Source organism: Chrysemys picta, unplaced genomic scaffold, assembly GCF_011386835.1.
Source record: "Chrysemys picta bellii isolate R12L10 unplaced genomic scaffold, ASM1138683v2 scaf272, whole genome shotgun sequence".
Lineage (NCBI taxonomy): Eukaryota > Metazoa > Chordata > Testudines > Emydidae > Chrysemys > Chrysemys picta.
The window spans coordinates 45,144-61,188 of record NW_027052979.1 but is presented as its reverse complement, the minus strand read 5'-3'; positions in this window follow the sequence as shown (position 1 = coordinate 61,188).

Sequence of the window (16,045 nt, the reverse complement as noted above, 5' to 3'; positions counted from 1 at the left end):
TGGAATTGCTACCCACAGTGCAACGGTGCAGAAATCGACGCTAGCCCCGGTACTTGGACGCACACCACCGAAGTAATGTGCTTAGTGTGGCCGCATTCATTTCGACTTTATACAACCTGTTTTTTAAATCCGAATTATCTAAATTCGGATTAATCCCGTAGTGTAGACATACCCTATGAGTCTATGAGATCTCCCTCACTGCCCAGCACCCCCCAACAGGCCCCCACTGCCTAGCACCCCAAAACACACAAACCTCCCCCACTGCCCAGCGCCCTCCACACCCTCACAGCCCAGCACCCCCCTGCACACCTCCCAGACACTCACTCCACCACACCCTTCCCCCTTCCCTGGCCGCACTCACCAGCCCTGCTGGGAGGTCTCTGGCTCCTAGGGTGAGAGCGGCAAGGGGAGTCTCCAGTGGTGAGCGGGAGCCAGTTCGCGGGAACCGGTTGTTAAATTTAGAAGCCCTTTTAGAACCAGTTGTCCTGCGCGGGACCGGTTCTAAAAGGGCTTCTAAATTTAACAACCGGTAAGTTGAAGTGACCAGGACCGTAGCTGGGGGGGAGCAGAGGGAGCGGCTGCTCCCCCTGAGCACATTATCCAAAAGTGGCGCCTTAGGAGCCGATCCCATGGGTGCTCCAGCTCTCCGCCCCGCTCCCCGGCCCCAGCTCACCTCCGCTCCCCCTCCGCCTCTGAACACTCCGCCCCGCTTCCCCCCCCCCTGCTTCCCGCGAATCAGCTGTTCGCGCGGGAAGCCTGGGAGAGCAGAGAAGCAAGCGGCGGCTTCGCGCTCAAGCCCAGGGAGGCGGAGACGGAGCGGAGGTGAGCTGGGGTGGGGGGAGCCGTCCGCGCCACAGCAGGTAACCCGGGGGGAGGGGCGCCCAGGGGAACCGCTCCCCGCCCCAGCTCACCTCCGCTCTGCCTCCCTGGGCCTGAGCGCGAAGCCGCCGCTTGCTTCTCAGCCCTCCCAGGCTTCCTGCACGAACAGCTGATTTGCGGGAAGCGGGGGGGCTGCAAGCTCAGACTGACGCGGTGCTCCAGGCACTGCGCGGTGGCAGCGTGGCCCGGCTCCAGCAGAGTGGCGCGGCTGTAGCGCCGCCAGCCACCTCCAGGCAGCGCAGTAAGGGAGCAGGGAGGGGGTGCTGGATAGAGGGCAGGCGAGTTCAGGGGGGTGGTGGAGGGGTGGATAGGCGTCGGGGCAGTCAGATGGCAGGGAACAGGGGGATTGAATGGGGGCAAGGGTCCCGGGGGGCAGTCAGGAAGGAGCAAGGGTTGGATGGGGTGGTGGGAGGCAGTCAGGGGCAGGGGTTCCAAGGGTGGTCAGGGGACAGGGAGAAGGGGTGTTTGGATGGGGAATCAGGAGAGGAGTTGGATGGGGTGGTGGAGGGAAGTCAGGGGACAGGGAAGGGGGTGGATGGGGCAGGGGTCCTGGGGTGGGCATCAAGGAACGCGGGGGGTTGGATGGGGCAGGAGTCCCGGGGGGGGCCAAAAAGCACTCAGGACGGGGGCGGTGGCTGAGCCCTGTGTCCCGCTGGGGTGGGGGCGAGCGCTCCGTGCCCGTTTCCCGCTTGGGGCAGTGAGGAGGGGCAGCAACGCGTGTGGGCTCCGTGTCCCGCTTGGGGCCAGGGGGGGTGCGGGTGGAGGCGCGGCGGCGCGCGAGGGCTCCATCCCCGTGTCCTGCTTGGGGCGGGGGGGGGGGGGGTGGCAGCGCGCGAGGGTGGGGCGGGGGGGGCCGGCAGCGCTGAGGGCTCCATGTCCGTGTCCCACATTGCTGGCTCCTGTCGGCGGGCAGGCACGCCACCAGGAGCTGCCCCAGGAAGCGCCGCCACGCCAGCCTCGGGACTTTGTGTGCGTGGGGTTTAGAATCCCCCCGCGGGCCGCACAGTGAGCCCCCACGCGCTGCATGCGGCCCGCGGGCCGTATGTTGTGCAGGCCTGGTCTTGTGGCATACTTGTGACATGTCTGAAAAGCATAAGACGCCATCTGCGGACAATGGCCCCAGTAGTCTGTAGACCGGAGCGACCATAAACATCTGCTTTACAAATGAAGTCCTTCCACTCTATGCCCAATATACAATGTTGGCATTTTATGTGGAAAGCCTCCAGGTTTGCCCACTCTGAGTGGCGCAGTCCCAATGTTTCGCAACCGTACAGCAGTACAGAGAGGATACAGCTCGATTACAACCTGAACTTGGTTGTCGTGCCGAGATGATGTTGATTCCGTATTCATTGTAAACGACCCATGGCAGCGGCTGCAATGCCACACTCAGGCACCTAAATAAATGGCCTGACCTTTCTCAAATGCTGAATACCAAGAACTTCTCACTCGAATCTGCCGAAGCCGTGGCTGTTCAGCTCCTCTGAAAATCAATCCACTCGTCTAGATGCCTGAATATGAATGTTAGTGGCAGACTTTGGACAGTGACATAGGAAGACATTGGCCTGAGCCTATGCATGGACTCTCATCCTACAATCCAGCTCCTCAACAGATACATCCCAGCTTCTGACTGTGAGCCATTCAGCTACAATGGGGAGGCCTAGATGCTGTAAGTGAATTAACATGTAATGATAGATAGACAGATAGATAGATAGTATAAGCTATTCTTTCTACCATCTGCCGTACGGATTTGCTCTGTAGAGCTTGCTGTCCCTGTTACTCATGGGTATTTATGTTGCAGAGCCCCACATGAGAGAGGGAAGGATTTCAGGCCCAAGGCCCAAGTGGGGCAGGAAGAAGCACATGCTCACCTCAGTTGCCTTCTTTGCTGAGGTAAGTTTTGTTGACTTGTTGAACTGAGTTTGCAGAGCCTTGCTCAGTCCCATATTCTCACAACTGGCAGTGCCCCGTATGTATGTCTGGGGCACCTGGCATCCTCATTTCTTGACCTGTAAGTGGGGTGGCCTGGGGTTTATGTAAAAGGCAGGGATTGTGTTGAAACCATAATCATCCAGATACTTCTGAGGAAATCCCTCTGGAACAGTGGAAATAGCGCAGCATTCGGCCATCAGTCCCTCGGTAATTTCCCAGATTGTGACTGCGTTTGATTTCCCGTGAGACGTCTTGAAAACTGCTCTCTTTGTTGAGAGGCTGAAACTCTGAAAGTTCGCCCTGGAGAATGTAAGCATTGACAGGAGAGCCGTTGTGTTGATTCCCTAGGGCGCACTGTCCAGCACGCCGGCAGACAGACCCAGATCAGAAGGCCTGGACTTGGTACGTGAACGTAAGTAATATCCTTAGGTAAGTGCAGTGAGGAAGCAGAGGTCCCAGGGTGTGGGTCAAGGAGATGGCAATGGGGACACAGAGGCTCTGTCATCTTCCAAAAAAGTAAGGCAGAAACTAGTCATGTAAGCCACTCACCACAGGGTGGCGTTGATGCTCTGCCTCCCCTACATTTTTCTCCTCTTAGGTCCCTTTACAGCGAATCAGATTATGTCCAGTCTCTGGGCTGGTCCCCACTTAGTCCGGACTTCGGACTAAGGTACGCAAATTCAGCTACATTAATAACGTAGCTGAATTCGAAGTACCTTAGTCCGGACTTACCGTGGTCCAGACGCGGCCGGAAGTCTCCCCCCGTCGACGCTGCGTACTCCTCTCGGCGAGCTGGAGTACCGGCGCCGATTGTGAGCACTTCCGGGATCGATCCGGGATCGATTTATCGCGTCTTAACCAGACGCGATAAACCGATCCCAGAACATCGATGGCGTGCCGCCGGACCAGCCGGTAAGTGAAGACTAGGCCTCTGTGCCCATTGATGCAGTCTGAGTAGCAGGAGCCCTTCAGCCCCACGGTGACATGGGCTGTTATGTGTTTGAATGATTAATCCTTAATCCTTCCTCTTCCTATTCCAGGCCAGAAGGGCTGAGGTGCTGTTTCCCGAGGAGCTGTTCCAGGACTAGTGAGGTAAGCACAGACATGGGCCGTGCACTACAGCTCTAGGTACACCCAAGAGCGCCGCCAGCGTTTTTGCCGCCCTAGGTGGCGGAAGGTCCCGCCCCCGAAATGCCGCCCCCGACAGGTGGCAGAAGGTCCCGCCCCCAAAATACGGACGACAACGGGGGCAGCCGAAGATCCGGCCGCCGTGGTCGCCGCCCCCCAAATGTTAGCGCCCAAGGCAACCGCCTAGGTTGCCTAATGGGTTGTGCCGGGCCTGGGTACACCCCTATAACTCTAGAGGGGCAGGAAACGTGGTCCTTTCAGGTGGAAACGATGGTCGTTTTAATATGAGTGTCGAGTGTTTAGATGCAAGCTGGATGGCTAGAAACAGAGTTTGGAAGATCAATATATAGCTGAAGATCATTGCTTTTATTGTGTTTTTTTCCCCCTCTCACAGGAGCCTTTCCAAGCGTCACAGAAGTACGGGCCAGAGTTAACATGGCATCTAGTTGTTTGTTGCATAATAAAGCTGCTGCTGATTTCCAAGTGTGTGCGGCCAACTTTCCTCACTGCGCAGTAGGCTGCGTGTAGCCATGTGACTGAGATGTCGGCCTTCTCTTTTCTGGGCACTGCACCTTTAATAGTAGAGGAATCTTGCTGGCTGCAAGCATCCTGGCTAGGGTTCCCAGGTGTCCGGTTTTCGACCAGAACACCCGCTCGAAAAGGGACCCTGGCGGCTCCGGTCAGCACTGCTGCCTGGGCTGTCAAAAGTCCGGTTGGCGTGGGGCTGGCAGGCTCCCTACCTGGCTCCGCGCATCTCCCCGCAAGCAGCGACATGTCCGTCGGCTCCTAGATGGAGGGACGGCCGCAGCCCCATGCACAGCCCCCACCCCGAGCGCTGGTTCCGCATCTCCCATTGCCTGGGTGGAGACAGCGTGCAGAGCTGCCTGACTGCGCCTCCGCCTAGGAGCCAAGGGACATGTCGCCTTTTCCCTGGAACCGGCTGAGGTAAACACCACCCGGAGCCCGCACTCCAAAACCCCTCCTGCACCCCAACCCCCTGACCCAGCTCTGAGCCCCCTCCTGCACCCAAGCTTGGGGATTGGTCCTGCTTTGAGCAGGGGGTTGCACTAGATGACCTCCTGAGGTCTCTTTCAACCCTGATATTCTATGACTCTATGATTCCCTCCCAGAGTCTGCACCCCCCCAACACCCCAACACCCTACCCCAGCCCTGAGCCTCCCCTGCACCCCAAGCCCCTCATCCCCAGCCCCCCCCAGAGCCCGCACCCCTAGCCGAAGCCTTCACCTCCCCCCACCGCATTCCAACTGCCTGTCCCAGCACTGAACCCCTTCCCCCACCCGTCATCCCCAGCCCCACCCCAGAGCCCACACCCCCAGCTGGAGCCTTAACCTCCTCCCGCACCCCAACCCCCTGCCCCAGCCTGGATCCACCTCCCACACCCGGAACCCCTCATTTCTGGCCCCAGTCCAGAACCTGCACCCCCACCCCAAAGCCCATGTCCCCTCCCACACCCCAACCCTCTGCCTCAGCCCAGACCCCTCCCACACTCTGAACATCTCATCCCTGGCCCCACCCCAGAGCCCACACCCCCAGCCAAAGCCCTCACCCCCTCCCACTCCCCAACCACCTGCCCCAGCCCGGTGAAAATGAAGGAGTGGAGTGAGGGTGGAGGAGAGCGAGCGACAGAGGGCGGGGGGAATGGAGTGAGCGGGGGTGGGGCCTCGGAGACGTGGCGGGGCAGGGCCTCGGTGATGGGGTGGCAATGGAAGGGGCCTTGGAGAAGGGTTAGGGCAAGGGTGTTCGGTTTTGTGTGATTAGAAAGTCAGCAGCCCTAACGCTGACTTTCGGGGGCAGGGGGCAAAGCCGGGGGGGCCTGCTGTAGTCTGATCAATGGCTGGAGTTCCAAGTGGTGCCTGTTGGCTCACAGTGGAGCAAGTTCAGCCTTTCCTTTCGAAAACTCAGCCGGGCGTATTGAAGGAGAATCTCAGCTTTCTTCTTCCTTTCTTTCAAGTGAGTCGCTCTAGATTTTATGGCTGTGGGTAAATACTTGAAAATGTGAACTCCAAAGGCTCAAAAACCAGAGAGCAAATCATTTATTGATTTATTAACCTCATGATTTAGGGGGACATGACATGATTTTTTAACATGGGGTGTTGGCTCTACTGCCTCTGCGTCTAACCCTTGGCAGGGGGAAAGGTACTTCCTCCTCGCGGGTTGCCAATTTAGGTTGGACGTATTCCTGAAGGTTTCATAACATGACATAATCCTTAATTAAAGATTAATCTTGAATTCATGGAGACACCAAGCCAATCCTGGAGGCTTGGCAACCCTACCTGCAGCACAAGCCGCCTTCTCTCAAGAAGAAACACCTACAAGCGACGTCCCCCAGCTCTGCCCACTCTGTTTTCTTGCTCCATTTTATCATTCTGTCTTCATCACAAATCACCCTTTCCTCTGCCCTGTGGGTCATTCTATCTGTTCCTCTTCCTTGCGTGTCTCTCTCCCTCCATCTTTGTTCCTCGTTCTCTGGTCCCACCTGTTTCCTCCCTCCCTTGTTCTCTACCTCATCTTCTGCTTTGCCCACCCTTGATTCATCTCCTACCTAGAAATTTAGCCAGGAGAGTGGGGGTACCCCCCCAATTCTGGCAAAAAGTGGTGTGGGATCTTCAGCAACGACCCCTGATTGGGATCTCAGTTTTACGGCTCCTCCGGCAGGTGGTCCAGCAGCAGAGCGCCCCCTAGCCCCACTGGCTCAGTATTGACACAAAGGACCTCCAGCTCCTGCATTCCAAGCAGTGCAGGCTGGAAGATTCATAGTTGGCCAGGGGGAACTCAGACCAAATCTGAGTGACATTTGATGAGGAGGTAAACAATCATGAGTTAAAAGGTCTTGCAAAAACAAATGCTCAGGTGCCCGCAGATGCTCCTACACATTGGCATTCTCTGACATCACGGCCTGCTCCTGTTCCTCCTCCTGGTCATGTGTAGATAAAAGCCTGAAACACTTGGAGAGCTTTAATTTTCTCTGCCCCATGCAGAGGTAACAGGATAAATGATCCACACCTCTGCTTACTTCTCTGTGCGGAAAACACACCTATTCTGTATTGCTCGAGCCACAGGGTGACTCATGGGAATGCAAACATTCTCACTGACCTCCCGAGAGCCACATCAAACACGGAGCCATGGCAGGAAACAAACCTACCAGACTGTAGTCACGGCAAGTTCGGCTCTGGACTGTATTTCACCTGCAAACTGTTAACAATACAGGCAGCTCCAGAGGGAGTGCCACCAAAACACCCCCGGTTCAGCTTTGTGTTGACAAGAGCAGCTAAGGACACGGACAATAACAGACCCAGAGCTAGGTTCTTGACACCACTGATTCCCTAGGGCATAGGTTTCTGGCCCTATGCCCAGTGCAATTCAAATCTGTTGTTGTTATTATTTATTTGGATTTCAGTAGGACCTAACGGCCCCAGTCCATTGTGCCAGGTGCTGTATATGTGCTTGTTATTTATATTACCAAACGATTTAGGCGCCCCAGTCATGGACTAGGCCCCATTGTCCCAGGTGCTGCACAAACACAACACAAAAGACAATCCCTGCCATGAAGAGCTGACAATCTATCAATGGGATCAATCTTCACACTGTGCACAGTCTCTTCACAAGCGCACAGTCAACCTGTGGAACTCCTTGCCAGAGGATGTTGTGAAGGCCAAAACTATAACAGGGTTCAAAAAAGAACTAGATAAATTCATGGAGGATTAGGGTTGCCACCCGGCCAGTCCACGTTCCGGCTTGTGTGTCCAGGTGCCATTTGACAAGACCTGATATCTGGGTTTTTTGGATCTGGAGTGGAAGAGGTGGATCAGAGGGTGTGGTCTGGGAGAGAGGTTTATCTCACGGTGACACTAACACTTTTGACTGGCTGGCCAGGAAGTACCACCCCCTCATACCTGAGGACTTCCTGAAACAATCAGAAACACAGATGGACTGGGGCTGCAATTGCTCTCCAACAGTCCCACCTCTGGGACCCACTTCTGGGATTCACAGCATGGCAGTCAGCACGTCCCAGAGCGCATGTGGGTGTCCAGCGCCATGGGGCTGGAATTCCACTCTTGCCCATCATAAATGCCAGCTGCCACGCTGCCGCTGGAGGGATTAGGAGCATTAGATCCCAGGCTGTGATTAGGTCGCTGACGTTCCTTTGTACAGACTAACACCTTTCACCTGGGATTCGGGGCAGGACGGCTAAGGGCGCAGCCGCAGAATGCTCCTGGTCCAGTGAAGCTGCGTGTAGAAAAGAGCATCTGAGTGGCAAGGAATGGCTTAACTGGGCAGGGTAAGGACGCGACAGGTCAAGCCTCTGGTATGGCACTCGAGGTGTATATGTTCCGTATGCGGCTCCTCCAATACATTACGTAAAGAAGAACCCCACGGACTAGACAGTGCCATATAGGGACAACCCTGCGCAGGGTAAATCTACTGCCCATAGGAGTATGAGGCCCAAAGCTTGCAGAGCTCCCCAGCCTGGGCCCACGGCTGTGCCCCACAGGAGGGTGCAGGGTGCCCTCCCCTCTGCTGCTCACCAGCTTTGTCTCTCCACTCCAGTCCTTTCACCACGGTGGCCAGTGTCCACAAGGTACTAGCCGGGAGCAGACCCTGCACCCTCCAGCAGGCCTGTTTCAGGACGGCCTCAATGTGCATTAGGTACCTTTAGTTCCCACCAGCGGGGTCTACACGGGCTGGCTAGAGTGCGACGTGCGAGTGCTGCACAACTCACACCCCCATAGAGCGGACTGCGGCGCCGTGTAGAGTCTCACGGGGTGGGGGTGGGGATAGGAGTCAGGGGACGGGAAACAGGGGGGGTTGGATAGGTGTGGGGTCCCAGGGGGCCTGTCAGGGGGGCGGGAGTGTGGATAGGGGGCGGGGCAGTCAGGGGACTGGAAGCAGGTGGGTTGGATGGGTGGAGAGTTCTGAGGGGGGCAGTCAGGGGGTGTGAAGTGGGAGGGGGTGGATAGGGGGTGGGGGCCAGGCTGTTTGGGGAGGCAAAGCCTTCCCTACCCAGCCCTCCATATCATTTTGTAACCCCGATGTGGCCCTCGGGCCAAAAAGTTTGCCCACCCCTGGTGTAGCAGAACATCGTGGTGTGGTTATTAGTCAGCACATGGCAACGCCCTCTCTCCTTCCCTTGCATCACTGGTACCCCATGTCCCAGCACTCAGGGGTCACAAGAGCCGAGGAACGACCGACAGAGGGGGCTCAGCGCCTGCATTCGATCAGTGACCGGACAAAGGAAGGAACTGCCGAGCCCAGGCAGAGGTGGGACGCAGACAGTAGAGAAAGGGGAGGATGTCATGCAGCCAGGGCTCCTGAGGACTTGTTCCCTCTGCTTCCCCTGCCCCAGAGCTCAGCACCATCTGCACCATGCGTCCAACGTGCATCCACCAGCATCAATGGGAATCTGTCCTTCTCCCAGGCTGGCTAACATTTCAGCTCATCCCTTACACGCAGAGCAGAGACAATAAACACAGCTTGGGCTAACCATGCCCTGGCCTTGCAACAGCTGGTCAGCTCCAACTTAAAGGCTGGCTAAAGACATACTCTTGCCAAATAATCCATTTCACTGGATCCCATAAGTATTTAATGATGGTATTTTATTACAGATCACCTGAGGGGCTGGCCCAAGGAGGCACTACAGGAATTCACAGGGCCTCATAATGCATTAACCAATGAGACGAATTACAGCATATTAAAGTCCATTTACAAATACAGCAGCAATGTCTATTATTAACGTAACAAGCCCCTAATAAGCAGCGACAGTTCAGTCCTGTTAGAAACAGGGGCAGGCAAACCCTGGATCTGGATTTTGCATTTGGCCGGGAGGTTCCAGCTGCAAACAGCAGCCCCATTGCTGGAGCAGGAGATTTGGCCTCAGTTTGCCCCTGACTCTGGTCCCATTGCCAAGGAAGGGAACCGAGCTGGCCCATAAGTTGTAAGCATGTGCAGGGTCCCCAAGCCGCCCTTATGCTTAAGGTCCTCTCTGATCAATGCACTCACAGGGAGACAGACCCATCCACAGCAAGTGTCACTAATTATACTAGCGAATGCCCCTGCCCCGCCTGTTTGCTGAGGTGACACATCACATCTCTTTTACAAAGCGAGACCCAGGCACAAAGAGACACTTGCCGCAGGTCAGAGACAGGGCATGGCCATGGCACCCAGGAGCACTATGGTAGCAACAATAGCAGATGTTAAGGTAGCCATCTTACAGCAAAAAAACTTCAGGACCAGACTCCAAAGAGAAACTGCTGAGCTTCAGTTCATCTGCAAATTTGACACCATCAGATCAGGATTAAACAAAGACTGTGAATGGCTATCCAACTACAGAAACAGTTTCTCCTCCCTTGGTGTTCACACCTCAACTGCTAGCAGAGCACCTCACCCTCCCTGATTGAACTAACCTCGTTATCTCCACACTGATATATACCTGCCTCTGGAGATTTCCATTACTTGCATCTGAAGAAGTGAGGTTCTGACCCACGAAAGCTTATGCTCCCAGTACTTCTGTTAGTCTCAAAGCTGCCACAGGACCCTCTGTTGCTTTTTATGGTAGCAACAGACCTTCTCCACATCGCCGTCACCAGGGTCAATGTCCTTTGTTTGTCTCGACTCAGCTGCCTTTAGAAGCACGTGTCCCACCCTGCCAAGGAACTGCCCTGCAGCAGCGCCGGTCAGATGGGCTCAGCTGAGCCCCCTTGGCGGTCTATGGCACTCAAGAGATGAAGGAGCGAAGCAGCAGGGGAGCAGTAGGGGGTTGCCAGGGGAGATGATCCACTCCAGGAAGTTTCACACCATCTGCATAATGAAGAGGCTGGAGAAGCCCTGGCCCAGGGGCTCCTATTCTAGTTTGGTAGCAATATTATTGCTTCCTGCGGGCTGCTGGTTTGCACCGACCCTGCAGGGAGGGAGCATTTGCCACAGTACCAGCTAACCCCTAATCTCTTTTGAAAAGCTCCATGTAAAAGGTCACTTCTCCCTGGCCAGCCTTCAGAGATGGGCAGAAGAGACCTTGGTTTAACATCTCATTGGAAGCATGCCATCTCTAAGGGCTTGTCTCCATGGGGAAACTTATTGGTATAATCATACTCTACAGTTATACCCGTGAGCCATTTTTAAACGACTCGCGCTGGTGAAAGGGTCATGCGGCCCCTTCTGTAGATGGACACTTGCTGCCTACAATAGAGGTAGCAGTAGAGCAACAATCCTTACACCATCCACCTGTAACCCCAGAACCAACTCGGCCCTGGACCTGCCGTGGCTGGGAGAGGGGCAGGCCAAACCCAGTCCCGGCTCAGACCTGCCGCGGCCAGGGGGGGCACCTATCCCACGGCCCCAGCCCCAGAGCTGCGGCGGGGAGAGGAACCTCTCCCCACAGCCCAGGTGCTGCAGTAGGGAGAGAGACCTGGGGGGAGTTCTCTCTCCGCGCCGTAGCCCCGGAGCACCCTTCTGCACCCAAAACCCCTCATCCCCGGTCCCACCCCAGAGTCCATACCCCCAGATGGAGTCTCCATCTCCTGCACCCAACCCTCTGCCCCAGCCCTGAGCCCCTCATCCCTGGCCCCACCTCAGAGCCCGCACCCCCAACCCACAGCCCTCACGCCCCAGCATCCCAACCCTCTGCCCCAGCCCGTAGCCCCCTCCTACACGCCAAACCCCTCGGCCCCACCCCCACCAGATGAATTTTGTTATGTGCACCTATATGAAGATGATGTGTCACACATCACCTCCATATTGATGCATGTAACAAAATTCATTCCGCACATGGGTGGGAAAAATGAGAGGGAACGCTGGCCCTGTGTATAGAACCAATGTGGAGTTTGTGCCTGGCTCATAACAGACTGAGGTTGGTACTCAAGCTCTTAAGACACCGCAGGACAGCTTGACACAGAGGCCACAGGCTCAAGCCCTGCTGCTCTTCACACGCTCGGGGTATCACGTGATAAGTGGTGGCCCTTCCAGGAAGCTCAGCTGGGCAGAGCTCTCAGGTCAGGATGAGCGTCCTCAGAGGGGGAGGTCTCTTAGCTCAAAGCCAGAGGCAATGTCAGAATTCTCTGGGGTCCAGCCGCTAGAGGGAGAGAGCCCCACTCAGTGGTTTGAGCATTACCCCCCTAAACCCAGGGTTGTGAGTTCAATCCTTGAGGGGGGCCACTTAGGGATCGGGGGCAAAAATCAGTATTTGGTCCTGCTAGTGAAGGTAGGGGGCTGGACTCAATGACCTTTCGAGGTCCCTTCCAGCTCTGTGAGATAGGTATATCTCCATATATTATTATATTACTAAGCAAGCATGGACTGATGACATACTCATGTGCCCCAGCCACACCCTAGAGGAACCACCAATCTCCCCACTGGCAGAAAGAGGACCAAGTTAGTCCCTGACTTCTTGGTGTGGTTGTTGTGGCCTAGACCAAGGCCAAGTTTATTTCATAGCTGGTCTGAGTAAGGCATCAGATGGTAACAACCATCAGCCAACTCCCAACACAGGCTGGGTTTGAACTGCTGCCCTAGAGCTGGGAGGAGCTGCAATTCATGACCAATCCCACAAGCTAACGAGTTCCCAGCTACACCTCTCTGAAAGGACAACAAGGCTGTGTAGTGACAACAGGGCTGGTGCACCTGAGCTTCCTGCCCGGGCCAGACACTGGCTTCTGCAGCTCTCCCAACAAAGGAAAGGATAATTGTCCCTATTATTCAGGGTCCTGCCTGGGGGCGGAGTTGAATACCTGCCCATGTCTCTCATGAATGCAGCAATTGTTCTGTCAGAAGGTAAACTGATATCTTGGGATGTCAACGGCTTAGTCACCTGCTAAGGAGCTGTATCTATACACTTGTCAGGCCTATTGTTGCAATCCCCTTTCTAATGCCTCAGTCAAAGTGAGGCCTGGTCTACGCTACAGGGGTAGGTCACCGTAAGCTGCCTTGCGTCCACCGAGCTGTGGAAGTGTCTTCACTTAAATTCGGCTCCCGTTGATGTAAAGTGCCTCCCTACACCGATTTAGTAATGTCACCTCCCCGAGTGGTGTAGAGTCATGGTCAATGTCATTAGGTCGACACAGTGTCAGCGTAGAGCTGCCTAGGAAGGAGTACTGCGGAAAGGGATCTGGGCGTCATAGTGGATCACAAGCTGAGTCAACAGTGTAACACTGTTGCAAAAAAAGCAAACATCATTCTGGGATGTATTAGCAGAAGTGTTGTAAGCAAGACACGAGAAGTAATTATTCCGCTCTGATTAGGCCTCAACTGGAGTATTGTGTCCAGTTCTGAGCACCACATTTCAGGAAGGATGTGGACAAATTGGAAAGAGTCCAGAGAAGAGGAACAAAAATGATTAAAGGTCTAGAAAACATGACCTATGACAGAAAAAAAAAATCTTCTTTTTCCAGAAGATTGGAAAAATTGGGTTTGTTTAATCTGGAAAAGAGAAGACTAAAGCAATGGGCTTAAATTGCAGAAACGGCAGTTTAGGTTGGATATTAGGAAAAACTTCCTAACTGTCAGGGTGGTTAAGCAAATTGCCTAGTGAGGCTGTGGAATCTCCATCATTGGAGATTTTTAAGAGCAGGTTAGACAAACACCTGTCAGGAATGGTCTAGATAATTAGTCCTGCCACGAGTGCAGGGGATGGACTAGATGACCTCTCGAGGTCCCTTCCAGTTCTGTGATTCTTCAGGTCTTGGAAAAGTTTACAGGGAGAAATCATTAGCTGGCTGCGGGGTACAGGATAAAAACCCGATCGGATGTCCTGCTCTTCTTTGCATGGAACCATTTCAACTAAATGTTTGCTCGCTTCATCTTGAAAGCCCTTATTTCAGTGGATCTTGAATCTCCTACTTCATATGAACCGCCATAGTGGGCCAGACCAATGGTCTATCTAGCCCAGTGTCTTGCCTCTGACAGTGGCCAGTGCCAGGAATGAACAGAACAGGGCAATTATTGAGTGATCCATTCCCTGTTGTCCAGTCTCAGCTTCTGGCACTTGGACGTTTAGGGACATCCAGAACATGGGGTTGCATCCCTGATCATCTTGGCTAATAGCCATTGATGGGCCTATCCTCCAGGAACTTCTTTAATTCTTTTTTTAACCCAATTATACTTTTGGCCTTTACAATGTCCCCTGGAGGGAAGGAAAGGGGCTTTCAGAGGATGGATCTACGAGAGAGTTGTGGGTCCCACTTGACATAAGTAATAAAACATGTGGGAAGCCTTATTTCTTGGGAGGCAGGATTAGGGAGGTAAATGAATCAGCAGGCTGGAAACAGAACATCTGGACTAGCTAAGATAAGGGGGACACCCAGGAAACCATTTATAATGGGCAAGATAATGGATAGGCTAAGTCTGGAACATAAGGTGGGGTACAGAGTAAGTTGCGCATGGACAGTGCACACTGTACAGAGATTGGTTTCTGGAAAGTGACCGTGCCAATCCCAAAATGTGTGATTCAACATACGGTAAATGCCATATAACGTGTAATTATATATAAAGGAAGAGATTTGCTATGTAACTTTGGATGTGTGGTACGCCCTATGCACAGTCTCGGGAGCCCATCCGCAGGCCCCTGGGGCTGCACGCACGTTCCCAACCCCACATCATATTTACCCTTATGCCCAGCTTAGGGGGCCAGAGCAGAAAGGAGAGCCTGCCCCTAAGGTCCAGGCCTATGCCCATGGCAGTCACGGGGGTTGGCACTGATGACAGTGGGGACGCGGGAAAGGCCCATGCCCAAGAGCAACCGGAATAAGTAGGACTCATGTCACTCAGCTGATCACTTATCACTGCTGAGCCGTGAGAGGAAGTGACCACCCCTCCCCTCCAGCCTCGGCACCTACTTAGAGCCCTGCGCGGGACTAGTATAGAGCACTGCAGCGGGATTAAACAAAGTCCCACGCAGGGCTCTGCGCCAGCCCTTCTCAGCCCAGTGCGACCTTCGCGCTTCACCTGGGAGTGGAGTATTGACTTCATGTTCGTACACAGCACCAGGGCCTGGCAACAAGGGAGGCAAGAGGTGAGCAGCCAGTTACGCAGCTTTATTGTACTCAGCCCTGCCCACAGCATCTCCGGTGCTCTGCGCGCCCCACCTGCTCACTGGCTCAGCCGACGATGGGCGGGGGGGGGCGGGGGGGAGGGGATTTAAGGGACTCGTGGTCTGTTCTGTCAGCACATTTGAGCCGGACCGGCGAGAGCAGCCACAGGGAGCGGCGTCTGTATAACCGTCTCGTGCTGGTATCGTAGGCAGTTTTGTTTCGTAGCTGTAGTCTGCTTGCTAGGCTTGAAATAGTATTGCTCCTTGCAACACTTTCCCCAGCCATGGTGTGAATGTGTGTGTCTCAGTGTGGGAGTCTGTGAGTGTGGGTGTGTGTGGGGGTATGTGTGAGGGTGCATGCACCTGATACAATTATATAATTTAAAGATTCAAACGAAGGCAGTACAAGTGCTAATTGTATTGGAAGTTTGGAAGTTGCTGTTTTTAGCAAAGGGCGGGGGTGGGGGGAATTTTTTTTTAATTTTGAGGCAAATAAAATAGTTTTGTTTGATTTTGGGGTGTTTTTTAATATGTAACCCTTCTGCCCACCTAAGTTGGCAGCAACAAGGGCCGGGTTCTGTATCTAGGGGTTCCGCTTCAATAACGCAATGCAAAACCGGCTCGAGCCCCCACCCAGTGACCTGGGACAATTACATACCACCCCCTGGGTGCCTCTAAGAGGCAATACTTCCCCTCTCGCAAGCACAGAGTCTGAGTGTAACAAAAAATGTTTAATAACATGAGGTAAACGACATCAGCATTAAATTGGAAAAAAAACCACAAACAGGATTCATAACACAAACCATGAGCAAAAAAAACCCACCCCAGCAAGTTGGGCTGTGTCCTTTCCCTTGGGTTCTTGAAACCAGCAACCCAAGGATCACCAAAGTCCCAAAAGTCCAACAACCCCCCAAAGTCTCTGTCCCTGGTCAGTGCAGCCCCAGAGTTCGGGGGGGGGGAGGGCACACAGGGCGTTAAGGGGCACCTTACGTGATCAGAGGCCGACGGGGTTCCGCCGCAGTCTTCACCACGAGCTGCTCCACTCCACCAGCTGTCCCGTGAGCTGCTCCC